This window comes from Ovis aries, chromosome 1 (genome assembly GCF_016772045.2).
Source record: "Ovis aries strain OAR_USU_Benz2616 breed Rambouillet chromosome 1, ARS-UI_Ramb_v3.0, whole genome shotgun sequence".
Classification (NCBI taxonomy): Eukaryota; Metazoa; Chordata; class Mammalia; order Artiodactyla; family Bovidae; genus Ovis; species Ovis aries.
In genome coordinates this window covers 17448021-17460599 of record NC_056054.1, presented here as the reverse complement: position 1 = coordinate 17460599, position 12579 = coordinate 17448021, and the positions used below count along the sequence as shown (strand labels likewise).

Here is a 12579-nt window from a genome sequence, read left to right as displayed (position 1 = left end):
ACAGTAGACATTTATTCAGCACAGCTCTGGAGGCTGAGAAGTCCAAGATCAATGTGCCAAACAGTTTGGTTTCTGGTGAGCCCTCTTTTCCTGACTTGCAAAGGGTGACCTTCTCACTGTGTTCTCAGATGGCCTGTCCTCAGTGCATGTGTATGGAGAGAGAGAACTCTCACTATTGTGTTTCCTCCCACAAGGGCACTAATTCCATCAGAAGGGCCCCACCCTCATAATCTCATCTAACTCTAATGACCTCCCAAGGGCCTCATCTTCAAATGCCTTCACCTTGGGGGTTAGGGCTTCAACATATGAATTTGGGGTAGGGGGGAAACAAACATTCAACCCAGAACAGGGCCTCAGCATGAGCAGGGCAGCTGGACTACTCATTGCCGAGTCCTTCTAAACTTAGCTCTCTGCTTCTGTACAAGCTGAGGGCACGTGGACCCTGTGCTGAGAGCCAGCTGTGACTTAGGCAGCTGAACCTGGGCAGGGTGAGGAGTTGGGAACCAGATAGAATGCCTGGGTGGTACACACATCAGCCCCCTCTGCTCTGGGAGTAGAGATGCAAAGATGAGCAAAACCTCTATTTGCGGTGACTCAGTTCTGGGTAAGGCACTTGCCCCCTTGTAGTCTTAACTTCTTCATCTGATAAACAGGGTGTGATAGTACCACACACCCAGAAAACTATTGTGAAATGGGGATGAAGTATGGAAATGTGTGGTCCAGCCCAGCACAGAGCGCGATGCATAAGCAATCGGTAGATGTGAGCTGCCATTTATGATTGTTAATAAGAACAAGTGCCTGCCATGGGGTTTCAACCAGAGTGGGGAACAAACAGGAATACAGATGAGGAGATTATTGTGTAGGGGGGTCTCTTTACTTCAGGTGCTTAATTCTCACAAGTATTGCTCCTGGAGTAGGAATCAGGAAATACTTCTTAGTGGAAGGGACAATGGGAGCTGAAACATGAAGAAAGAATGAAGAAGTTGAGGGGTTTGGGGCCAGGATATTTTGAATCAAAGGATGAAAAAAAGAAGACAGGCTGCTGGGCTAACTGGAGAAAGAAGATGGCTCAGGTGACCACATACATGTATTCACTCATTCACCTGCTATATCATTCACCACTTCCAACAGCCCCACCTGCCACAACCATAATAGTTTCAGCTCTAAAAGATCACCACTCACGCATCCCACCACCTGATCACAACCTCCAGTCTTCCACTACATGACGTACTACATAGGTCCCCTCCACCTGCTCATCACTGCCTTCTCTAGCCCCTGGGACTCTATTTTCTTTCAGCCCATCACCCTCTTCTTCCTCAGGTCTTTCTTCTTCTCTTCCTCCTAGCCCCTCACAAACACTTTTCTACTGCCTTAATATTTTGACTTTGTTGTTTTATTCTATTTTTAGATTACTCACATAAGTGATACTGTGGAATAATTGTCTTTTCCTGACATTTCATTTAACATGATGACCTCAAAGACCATCCATTGCCATCACAAATGGCAGGATTTCCTTCTTTTTCATGGCTGAGTCATATTCCGCTGTATATATACCACATTTTCTTTATCCATTCATCCACTGACAGGCACTTACCCTGTTTCCATATCTTGGTTATTGTGAATACTGATGCACAAACATAGGAGTGAAGATATCTCTAAGATCTTGTTTTTGTTTCCTTTGGACATACACCCAGCAACAAGATAGCTGGATCATATGGCCGATCTAGTCTTAATTTTTTGAAGAACCTCCACACTATTCTCCATAGTGGCTATGCCAATTTACATTTCCATCAAGAGTGGACAAGTGTTCCCTTTTCTCCACTTCCTCACCAACATGTGTTGTCTTTTATCTATTTGATCATAAATTCTAGTAGATGTGAGTCATGTCCTTTATTACAGCTCAGATGGTGATCCAGCATTTTAGTAACAGCTGTTTGTTGCTACGAATTCTCTTGCCCATTGGTCTTGAGATCTCACTGGTTGAGCAAACCTCTCCCTTCTGTTCCTGCGGTTTCCTTCCTGTACCTAGCAGCCAAACACTGTTGAGAACAGCATACCGCAGGGCAGAGGGCTTCCCCTGACTCTAGGTGTTCACTTCAAATGGGCCTTGGACACTGCCCATCACCATCCACCCTCCCGTGGCCACTTCATGCTTTCATCATGCTCCTCAAACCTGCTTCCTCATCCTCAGCCATGACCCCCCCTTCTCCTCTACAGAGAAAGAAAATACCGCCCCTTATCTTCACACACACACACACACACACACACACACATGCACACACAACCCCACACCCATCCTCTTCCCTTTCCCCTTCTATTTCAACACAGGAACTAGTATTCTCACCTAAGGCCAGTTCAGAGAAGGTGATGGCACCCCGCTCCAGAACTCTTGCCTGGAAAATCCCCTGGACGGAGGAGCCTGGTGGGCTGCAGTCCATGGGGTCGCTAGGAGTCAGACACAACTGAGCGACTTCACTTTCACTTTTCACTTTCATGCATGGGAGAAGGAAATGGCAACCCACTCCAGTGTTCTTGCCTGGAGAATCCCAGGGACAGGGGAGCCTGGTGGGCTGCCGTCTATGGGGTCACACAGAGTCAGACACGACTGAAGCGACGCAGCAGCAAGGCAAGTTCTCCACCTGGATTTTGGTGCCCTGCCTTCTCCCCTTCTCAGGAATCTTGTATTTTTCAATTTTTAATCTTGTATTTTAATTTTTAATGGAGTACAGTTGCTTTACAATGTTGTGTTAGATTCTGCTATACAGCAAAGTGAATCGGACATACATATACATATATCCACTCCTTTTGGACTTGCTTCCCATTTGGGTCCCCACAGAGCATTAAGCAGAGTCCCTGTGCTACGCAGTATGTTCTCGCTAGTTACCTATTTCATACATAGTGTTTATAGTATACGTGTGTTAACCCTAATCTTCCAATTCCTCCCACCCCTTCCCTTTCCTTCTTGGTATCCACACATTTGTTCTTTACATTTGTCTCTATTTCTGCTTTGCAAATGCGATCATCTATACTATTTTTCTAGATTCCACATTTATGCATTAAATTTACAATACTTGGTTTTCTTTCTGACTTACTTCACTTTGTATGACATACTCTAGGTTCATCCACTTCTCTACAAATGACCCAATTTCATTTCTTTTTATGGCTGAGTAATAGTCCATTGTGTATATGTATCACAGCTTCTTTATCCATCCCTGAGTCGGATATGACTGAAGTGACTTGGCAGCAGCTGGACATTTAGGTTGCTTCAATGTCTTGGCTATTGGAAATACTGCTGCTATGAACATTGGGGTATATGTATCTGTTTGAATTATGATTTTCCCAGGATATATACCCAGAAGTGGAATTACTGGGTCATATGGAAATCCCATGGACAGAGGAGCCTCATGAGCTACAGTCCATGAGGTTGCAAAGAGTCAGACACAATTAAAGCACACTCTCTGTATCTGTACGTTAGTTCTAAATTTTAGGGACTTTTGTCACTTTATTTTTTAATTGAAGGACAGTTGCTTTACAAAGTTTTGCTTTCTGTCAAACATTAATAAGAATCAGCCTTAGGTACACCCATGTCCCCTCCCTCTTGAATGTCCCTCCCATCCCCCTCCCCATCCCATCCTTCTAGATTGTCACAGAGCCCCTGTTTCAGTTCCCTGAGTCATACAGCAAATTCCCATTGGCTGTCTATTTTATATACAGCTATGTTTTTGTTTTTAAAGAACCTCAACACTATTCTCATAGTGTATCACTCTACATTCCCACCAACAGTGTAGAGGGTTCCATTTCTCCACACCCTCTCCAACATTTATTGTTTGTAGATTTTTTGATGATGGCCATTCTGAATGGTGTGAGGTGGTAACTCATTGTAGTTTTGATTTGCATATCTCTAATAATCAGTGATGTTAAGCATCTTTTCATGTGTTTGTTGGACATCTGTATGTCTTCTTTAGAGAAATGTCTATTTAGGTCTCCTGCCCATTTTTTAAATTGGGTTGTCTGTTTTTTTGATATTTAGCTGCATTAGCTGCTTGTATATTTTTGGAGATAAATCCTTTGCCAGTTGCTTCGATTGCAAATATTTTCTCCTATTCTGAGGGTTGTCTTTTGCAAATTTTGTAATTTTTATTATCCTATCTTCCCCTTGGGGTGGTTTTTTTTTTGTTTTTTTTTTTTTTTGGCCACACCACATGGCTTGAAGAATCTTAGTTCCCCAATCAGGGATCAAAACTGTGCCCCTTGCGGTGCAAACATGGAGTCCTAACCATTGGACCACAAGGGAATTCCCTAACTCTGCTTCTCCATCACATCTTTCCTGTTAGCTTTTGAACAAGATCAAATCGCCTGCTAAACAAAGAGAAAAGCCAACATCCTCAACCTCACATCTCCTCCAGCACCCACTCTCAGCCTTTCCTGCTGACCTTCTCAAGGAGGCTGCCCGCACTTCACCTCACATCCTCACTCCACTCACCTTTTCTGACAGCTTCTGAGATATAACTGACCTGCTATAAACTGCACTTACTGAAAGTGTGCAACTTGATAAGTTTCATGTCTACACCCATGGAACCACCACCACAATGAAGATAATAAACATCTCCATCACCATCACGAGTCTCTCTGCCCCTTGACAAGCTTCTTGCTCCATCACTCACTGAAAATGCTCTTGATAAATGTGCTTGTGAGCTGCATCTCACTAGGTGCAGTGAAAAATGGTAACTGCTTCCTAGACATCTCAGAAATACCTCAAATACAACCTATCCAAAACCATACTCAAGGGCTTACTCCTTCAAACCAGCTGCTCTTCTGGTAGTACCATTCAAGTGCGCATGCAAGCCAGGAGTCTAGATGTGTTCTTGACACATGTGGGCAACACTGCACCCAGTACTGCCCATTTCTAACCCTTGATTACCTCTGTGCTCTCCTCTCTGTCTCTGTCATCACCGCCTTAGTACAAGATTCCTTCCTCAGTTCCACACCATAGCAAGGGTCCCCCAACAGGCAACACTATCCATTTCAGCGCTCATACTTCACTTCCCAGCTGCAGCCAGAGGGATCTTTTTTGAAAACAAGAATGAGGCTCTGGAGTAGAACCAAGAGCCTGGGGCTGTGGAGCTGCATGGGCCTGACCCTCCCTGTCCGCCCTCTGGTAGGTGGGAGAGGCATGTCAGCTGCAGCAGCCTGCACTAAGGGTGGGGCTCCTAGGAAGAGCTCCCTTGCCAGCAGATGACAAAACCCTGAGTGGCAGGATGGACAGTCAGCCTCCCAGGGCCTCCCTGTGAAGGACCCGCTAGCACCACCACGGTTTCCTTCGCTCTTGTCTTAATACAAGAAATAACCAAGGACATTTCTCTAAGGAAGACAATGTTGTTGTTGATGTTTATCACTGTCATGTCTAACTCTATCGTGACTCCATGCACTGTATTCCGCCATGCTCCTCTGTCCATGCGATTTCCCAAGCAAGAGTACTGAAGTGGGTAGCCATTTCCTTCCCCCACAGGATCTTCACAACCCAGGGATGGAACTCTCATTTCCTGCATTGGCAGGCAGATTCTGTACCACGAGAAACCACGCAGATGGCCAACAGGCACATGAAAAGATGCTCAACATTGCTAGTTACTAGCTAAATAAAAATCAAAACTGCAATGAGGTATCGCCTCACACTGGTCAGAATGGCCATCATCAAAAAGTCTACAAATAATAAATGCTGGAAAGGGTGTGGAGAAAAGAAAATCCTCCTACTCTGTTGGTGAGAATGTAAACTGGTACAGCCATGGTAGAGAACAGTATGTTGTAGGTTTCTTAAAAAACAAAAAAAAATAGAACTACTGTGTGACCCAGCAATCTCACTCCTGGGCATATATCCAGAAAAAACTAGAATTCAAAAAGATACATGCATCTCAGTGTTCACTATAGCCTATTTCAGATAGCCAAGACAGGGGAGCAACCTAACTGTCCATTGACAGAGGGATGCGTAAAGAAAATGTGATACAGATACACGATGGACTATTACTCAGCCATTAAAAAGAATGAAATAATGCCATTTGCAGCAACATGGAAAGAGAGTATCATCTTGAGTGAAGTAAGATAGAGAAGGAGAATTATCATATGATATCCCTGACATGTGGAGTCTAAAAAGAAATGATACAAATGAACTTCCTTACAAAGTAGAAACAGACTCACAGACTTAGAGAGCTGAACTTAGGGTTGCTAAGGGGAAGGATGAGGGGAAGCGATAGTTAGGGAGCTTGTGTGTCAGTACACACTGACATATTTACAATGTAACCACCACGGACCTACTGTAGAGTGCATGGAACTCTACTCAATGTTATGTGGCAGCCTGGATGGGAGGACAGTTTGGGGGAGAATGCATATGGCTGAGTCCCTTCACTGTTTGCCTGAAACTATCATAACATTATTTGTTAATCAGCTATACCCCAATACAAAATAAAATGTTTAAAAAAAGATAACAAAGATACATGCACTCCAATGTTCATAGCAGCACTACTTCCAAAAGCCAAGATATGGAAGCAACCTAAACGCCCACTGGCAGAAGAATGGATAAAGAAGCTGTGGTACGTATATACAATGGGATATGACTCAGCCATGAAAGAGTGAAATACAGTAATGCCATTTGCAGCAACATGGATGGACCTAGAAGTTATCATACTAAATGAAGCAAGCCAGAGAAAGAAAAATGTCATATTATATCACTTAAATGGTAAAACCACAAAAAGATGCAAATGAACCTATTTACAACACAGAAAAAGACTCATAGACTTCAAAAACAAAATTATGGTTACCAACGTGGAGGTGGGGAAAGTGGGATAAATTAGGAATTGGGGATTAAAATATACACACTACTATATATTATATTAGTATTATAATATAAAATAGATAACCAACAAGGACCTACTATTTAGCATAGGGAACTATACTCAATATCTTGTCATATAACCTATAAACGGAAGAGGATGCAAAATATTTTTTTAAAAAGAGATGACCAAAAAACAAAAAACAAACAAACAACAGAGAGAGAGAGAGATAACCAGATAGAACCACACTTCTCAAATTATTTACAACATATCTCAGACCTATCTTTTTGTATGACCACACTTGGATGTCAAATTGTTGCAAACTTTTTCTAAATGCTTACTCAGAATGTTGTTACTTAACACACAATGGACTGGTAACAAAGAGTTTGCAGACCCAGCACAGTTTGTGGACCACACTTTGAGCAGCACTGGAATAGAGGACCCATTATGGGCTAAGATCTGGAGGGGGCATGCAGGGCGAGATCCCAAGAATGAGAAAGACCCTGCCCACTGACATGGAGGAACACAGATACAGAGAAAATTCTGGGTTCAAATTCTGCCATACCAGACGTAGAATAAACTTTGGCAAGGCACTTTGTTGTTGTTGTTGTTGTTGGGTTTTTTTTGCAGAGCCTCCGTTTCTTTACCTGGAAAATGGATAGTGGGGGGCTAGGATAGAAGATGTCTGTTTTTTCTTTTTGTTCCATGTCCAGAAAAAAGATAGCATCTGACTTCCCTTTGGGTTTGGATGGGCTTACCTCTTCTCTTAGTTTCAAGGCTGGGTACATAACCTAAATGTGACCCATTACCAGGTTCAATCACCCTACATATGATAGGCTTGGTCCAGAGATGGGCACATAACCCACCTGAGCTACTGAAAGTCTATCTTGGACCCCTTGCTGGATGTGTTAGGGGAAAATTATCTTTTTGTGTGAGCTGCTAAGTACAAAGGGAACCCCCTGAAAATGAAACCAATACCGAAGGGAGCTGAGACAAAAATTGGAGAGAAAAGCTTCTGATAATAGTGTTTGAGTGCCTGGTCCCAGGTCAGCTTCTACCCCCTCCCTCCTCTCCTTCTCCCAGTCACTGTCCTTGGTCAGACTCCACTGGCTCTCCCTCCCTTCTCTGACCTCCCTGCTGACCTGTGCGTCCAGGATGGGAAAGGTCCAAGAATGCGATTCGGGTTAAGAGGCAGAGACTAGCTATGTGACCGAGAAGCCACTTCATGTCTCTGGACCTTGGCCTTCCCATCTGTCCAATGGGGATGGCTGTCTGTCTCAGACTCTCAAAGTTCTCTCTGTGACCTGGAACACTCCTGAGCAAACATGATTTAGAAGCGTAAAGTGCTGACGGTTTCACTCATTTCCCTGAGGCCAAGTGTCATGCGCAGATAGACGAGGGATGGAGAAAGGGCTTTGGCGAAAAGGTTGGTCCCCACTTACTAGCTGTGCGGCAGGTGTGAAAGGGGCACGTCATGTATGTGCCCGTGACGCAGCTTCTCCAGGGCTTTGTTTACCCGCTTACTAAATGAGATGACGGTACCTATCTGCCAGTATATCTGTGAGGCAAGAGCGACAATACGGACAGAGTGCGTCAGCTCAGTTCAGTCACTCCGTCACGTCTGACTCTCTGTGACCCCATGGACTGCAGCAGGCCAGGCCTCCCTGTCCAGCTCCAGCAACAACTCCTGGAGTTTACCGAAACCCATCCAACCATCTCATCCTCTGTCGTCCCCTTCTCCTCCTGCCTTCAGTCTTTCCCAGCATCAGGGTCTTCTCAAATGAGTCAGTTCTCTGCATCAGGTGGCCAAAGTATTGGAGTTTCAGCTTCAGGATCAGTCCTTCCAATGAATATTCAGGACTGATTTCCTTTAAGATGGAGTGGTTGGATCTCCTTGCAGTCCGAGGACTTTCAAGGGACTTCTCCAACACCACAAAAGCATCAATTCTTTGGCACTCAGCTTTCTTTATAGTCCAACTCTCACATCCATACATGACTATTAGAAAAACCATATCTTTGAATAGACAGACCTTTGTTGGCAAAGTAATGTCTCTGCTTTTTAATATATGGCACATAGAAATTACTTTTAAAATTGACTTTTAGGGACTTCCCTGACGGTGTAGTGAATAAGAGTCCATCTGCCATGCAGGGGACACAGGTTCAATCTCTGGTCCTCAGAGCAACTAAGCTTGTAGTGGCAACTACTGAGCCTGTGCTCTAGAGCCCACAAGCTGCAACTATTGAGCCCAGGAGCTGCACCTACTGAAGCCTGCACACCCTAGCGCCTATGCTCTACAAAAAAAGCCACTGCAACGAGAAGCCCATGTACCACAATGAAGAGTAGCCCCTTCGCCACAACTAGAGAAAGCCTGAGCAAAGCAATGAAGATTCTGCACAGCCAAAAATACTTTTTTATCTTTTTAAATAAAAAACAAATGAACTTTTAAAATTAAAAAATTTTAAGGATGCCAAATATAGGTGGAACCCAGCTGACTACCTCAAGAGAGGATTCTGGCGTGTTCAGCATAGTGTTCCTCTTTTGATGCTTCCCAAACCGAACAAGGCATGTTCCAGAGGTGTTGCTATTCCTATCTGAGACACGCACCCTCTTGGTAACTTCCTCTCTTCCCCCAGCTCCACTCTGTCCACTTAAAGCCTGCCACACTCTTTCAGCGGCCCACCTTTTTCCATCCATCTTCCCCTTCCCTCTGCCCCGTCACACACCCTCCACCCTGCATCCTTTAAGTTCCGTTCACTGCCCCTCCCCTGCAGCACATTCGGGGACTTGGCAGGAGCTGTCAGAAACAGATCCCTAAGCTCAGAATATTCCCCTGGCTTGCTATTGCCTAACAAGGAAACAGCACATCTCTAACAGGAACTGCGAGGCTCCCATAAACTCTTTTCAGCTTTCCTTTCTACAACAGATGCTACCGGTACACCCCGCCCCCACACCCCCCCAACCCCCCCGCCGCCACCACCACCTGTATCCCTTTAGTGCACCTTGAACATCACCTACAGATTTGGGGAGGAGTTCCTGTACACACTGGTGGTTCCTACCCCAAGCACCTACACTTCTTTGTCCAAAAGTTTTCTGTGGTGGGTTCATCCATCTCGGCAGGACAGCGAAATTGATCAGATTTGATGGACAAATACTCCAGCTTTCTTGTCGCTCTGTGAGACATTTCTTTTTTTTCTTTTCCTTCTATTTGGCCTCACTGTGTGGCTTAAAGGATCTAAGTTCCCCACCAGGCTGGGGCCCTCGGCAGTGAAAGTTCAGAGCCCTAACCACTGAACTGTCAGGGAATTCCCTATGGGACGTTTCTGATGTGTGTCCTACACAGTCTTTCAGGGGGCTCCCAGTTCCCAAAAAGTAACATTCTCATCTTTTATTGGTTTTCCTCTCTTTTCTTTCTCCTCCACCACTTCACTATGCTTCCTGGGGACATCCTCTCAAATAAAGCACTTACACCTAAATCCTTGATCCAGCATCAGCTTTGGAGCATACCCAAATTAGGACATTTTCAAAGCTCAAGTCCCATCACACCCTACTATGCACCCTTAACTCTAGCCAACTTAAACTACAAACCAGATGCCCACACCTTCCCTCTCCCACGCCTTCCCTCTTTCTGGGCCTGATACCCAGAAGCCCTTCTTGCTTTTGCGTCTGTCATCCCCTATTTTTCAAGAACCAGCTCAGGTTTCACTGATTTCACGATAAGCACAAACAATGATTGCTTACCCTCTGAATTCCTGAGCAGACTCTCAGGTCCCTTGGAATGCAATTTGCCCTCCAGGTTTCTTAACCTAGCCGACTATACTCACAGTCTCCCCACCCCCTCTACCCACTACCTCCACTGCCCCAGTTTGGTTCAATGGCTTACTCCCATGGCCACAACTAGACCTTTTCATCACCCAGCACTGCACAGGCTCGGTTCAGTTCAGTTCAGTCGCTCAGTCATGTCCGACTCTTTGCGACCCCATGAATCGCAGCACGCCAGGCCTCCCTGTCCATCACCATCTCCCGAAGTTCACTCAGACTCATGTCCATCGAGTCCGTGATGCCATCCAGCCATCTCATCCTCTGTCGTCCCCTTCTCCTCCTGCCCCCAATCCCTCCCAGCATCAGAGTCTTTTCCAATGAGTCAACTCTTCCCATGACGTGGCCAAAGTACTGGAGTTTCAGCTTCAGCATCATTCCCGCCAAAGAAATCCCAGGGTTGATCTCCTTCAGAATGGACTGGTTGGATCTCCTTGCAGTCCAAGGGACTCTCCAGAGTCTTTTCCAACACCACAGTTCAAAAGCATCCATTCTTCAGCCCTCAGCCTTCTTCACAGTCCAACTCTCACATCCATACATGACCACAGGAAAAACCATAGCCTTGACTAAACGGACCTTAGTCAGCAAAGTAATGTCTCTGCTTTTGAATATGCTATCTAGGTTGGTCATAACTTTTCTTCCCAGGAGTAAGCATCTTTTAATTTCATGGCTGCAGTCACCACCTGCGGTGATTTTGGAGCCCAAAAAAATAAAGTCTGACACTGTTTCCACTGTTTCCCTGTCTATTTCCTATGAAGTGATGGGACCGGATGCCATGATTTTGGTTTTCTGAATGTTGAGCTTGAAGCCAACTTTTTCACTCTCCTCTTTCACTTTCATCAAGAGGCTTTTGTGTTCCTCTTCACTTTCTGCCATAAGGGTGGTGTCATCTGCATATCTGAGGTTATTGATATTTCTCCCGGCAATCTTGATTCCAGCTTGTGTTTCTTCCAGTCCAGCGCTTCTCATGATGTACTCTGCATATAAGTTAAATAAGCAGGGTGACAATATACAGCCTTGACGTACACCTTTTCCTATTTGGAAATAGGATCTGTTGTTCCATGTCCAGTTCTAACTGTTGCTTCCTGACCTGCATACAGGTTTCTCAAGAGGCAGGTCAGGTAGTCTGGTATTCCCATCTCTTTCAGAATTTTCCACAGTTTATTGTGATCCACATAGTCAAAGGCTTTGGCATAGTCAATAAAGCAGAAATAGATGTTTTTCTGGAACTCTCTTGCTTTTTCCATGATCCAGTGGATGTTGGCAATTTGATCTCTGGTTCCTCTGCCTTTTCTAAAACCAGCTTGAACATCAGGGAGTTCACGGTTCACGTATTGCTGAAGCCTGGCTTGGAGAATTTTGAGCACAGGCTCAGGGACCCTAAATTCCAGTGTCCCCAGGGTGACCACAGACGCTTCTCACACTCTTGCTTCAGAGGCATCCGCTGTATGAGGTTATCAAGATCTCCAATCTCCTCTTCCCTGTCTCTCCATTCCTCCAAGCCACACAGACCCTGCCAGCCCCATAGATCTTTCCACAAACTCACCAATCCCTTGGCCCTTACACCATTCCAACTATACAAAATCCAATTCTGGGTCAGTTTACCCCTGAGCCTTCCTGGATCCTTCTCCCTCAGTGGCCTGAGAAGAGGGGCAAAGTGGTTAAGAATACCCACAGGAATCATCAGGGTTGCAATCTTGGCTCTACTACACGCTTATTGTGTAACCTTGGGCAAATTACCTAAGTTTTTGGTCTGCAGGCTCTTCATCTATAAAAGAGAAAAGTAATAAAACATACTCCTCAGGTGGAAGGTTCAATTTTTAAATGCCAGAGACATGGCAAAGCCTCAGTATCTGGTTACATGTTAATACTGCTTTTTATTACTGTACATCTCCTTCACTGGGAGGAGAAAGTCAATGAAGCAATGCACGAAGGCAC

At 44.9% G+C, this 12579-nt stretch overlaps 1 long non-coding RNA gene across 3 annotated transcripts in view; it reads right to left on the bottom strand.

Annotated features, from left to right (window-relative positions):
• The window catches only part of LOC121819112 (uncharacterized), a 92390-nt gene extending 80473 nt beyond the window's left edge, over nt 1-11917 (bottom strand). For all 3 annotated transcript variants that reach the window (XR_009596588.1, XR_009596589.1, XR_006059312.2), the window contains exon 1: nt 10726-11917. This is a non-coding gene — a long non-coding RNA (uncharacterized LOC121819112). The remainder of the gene's footprint in view (nt 1-10725) is intronic.
• Nucleotides 11918-12579: the final 662 nt, after the last annotated feature.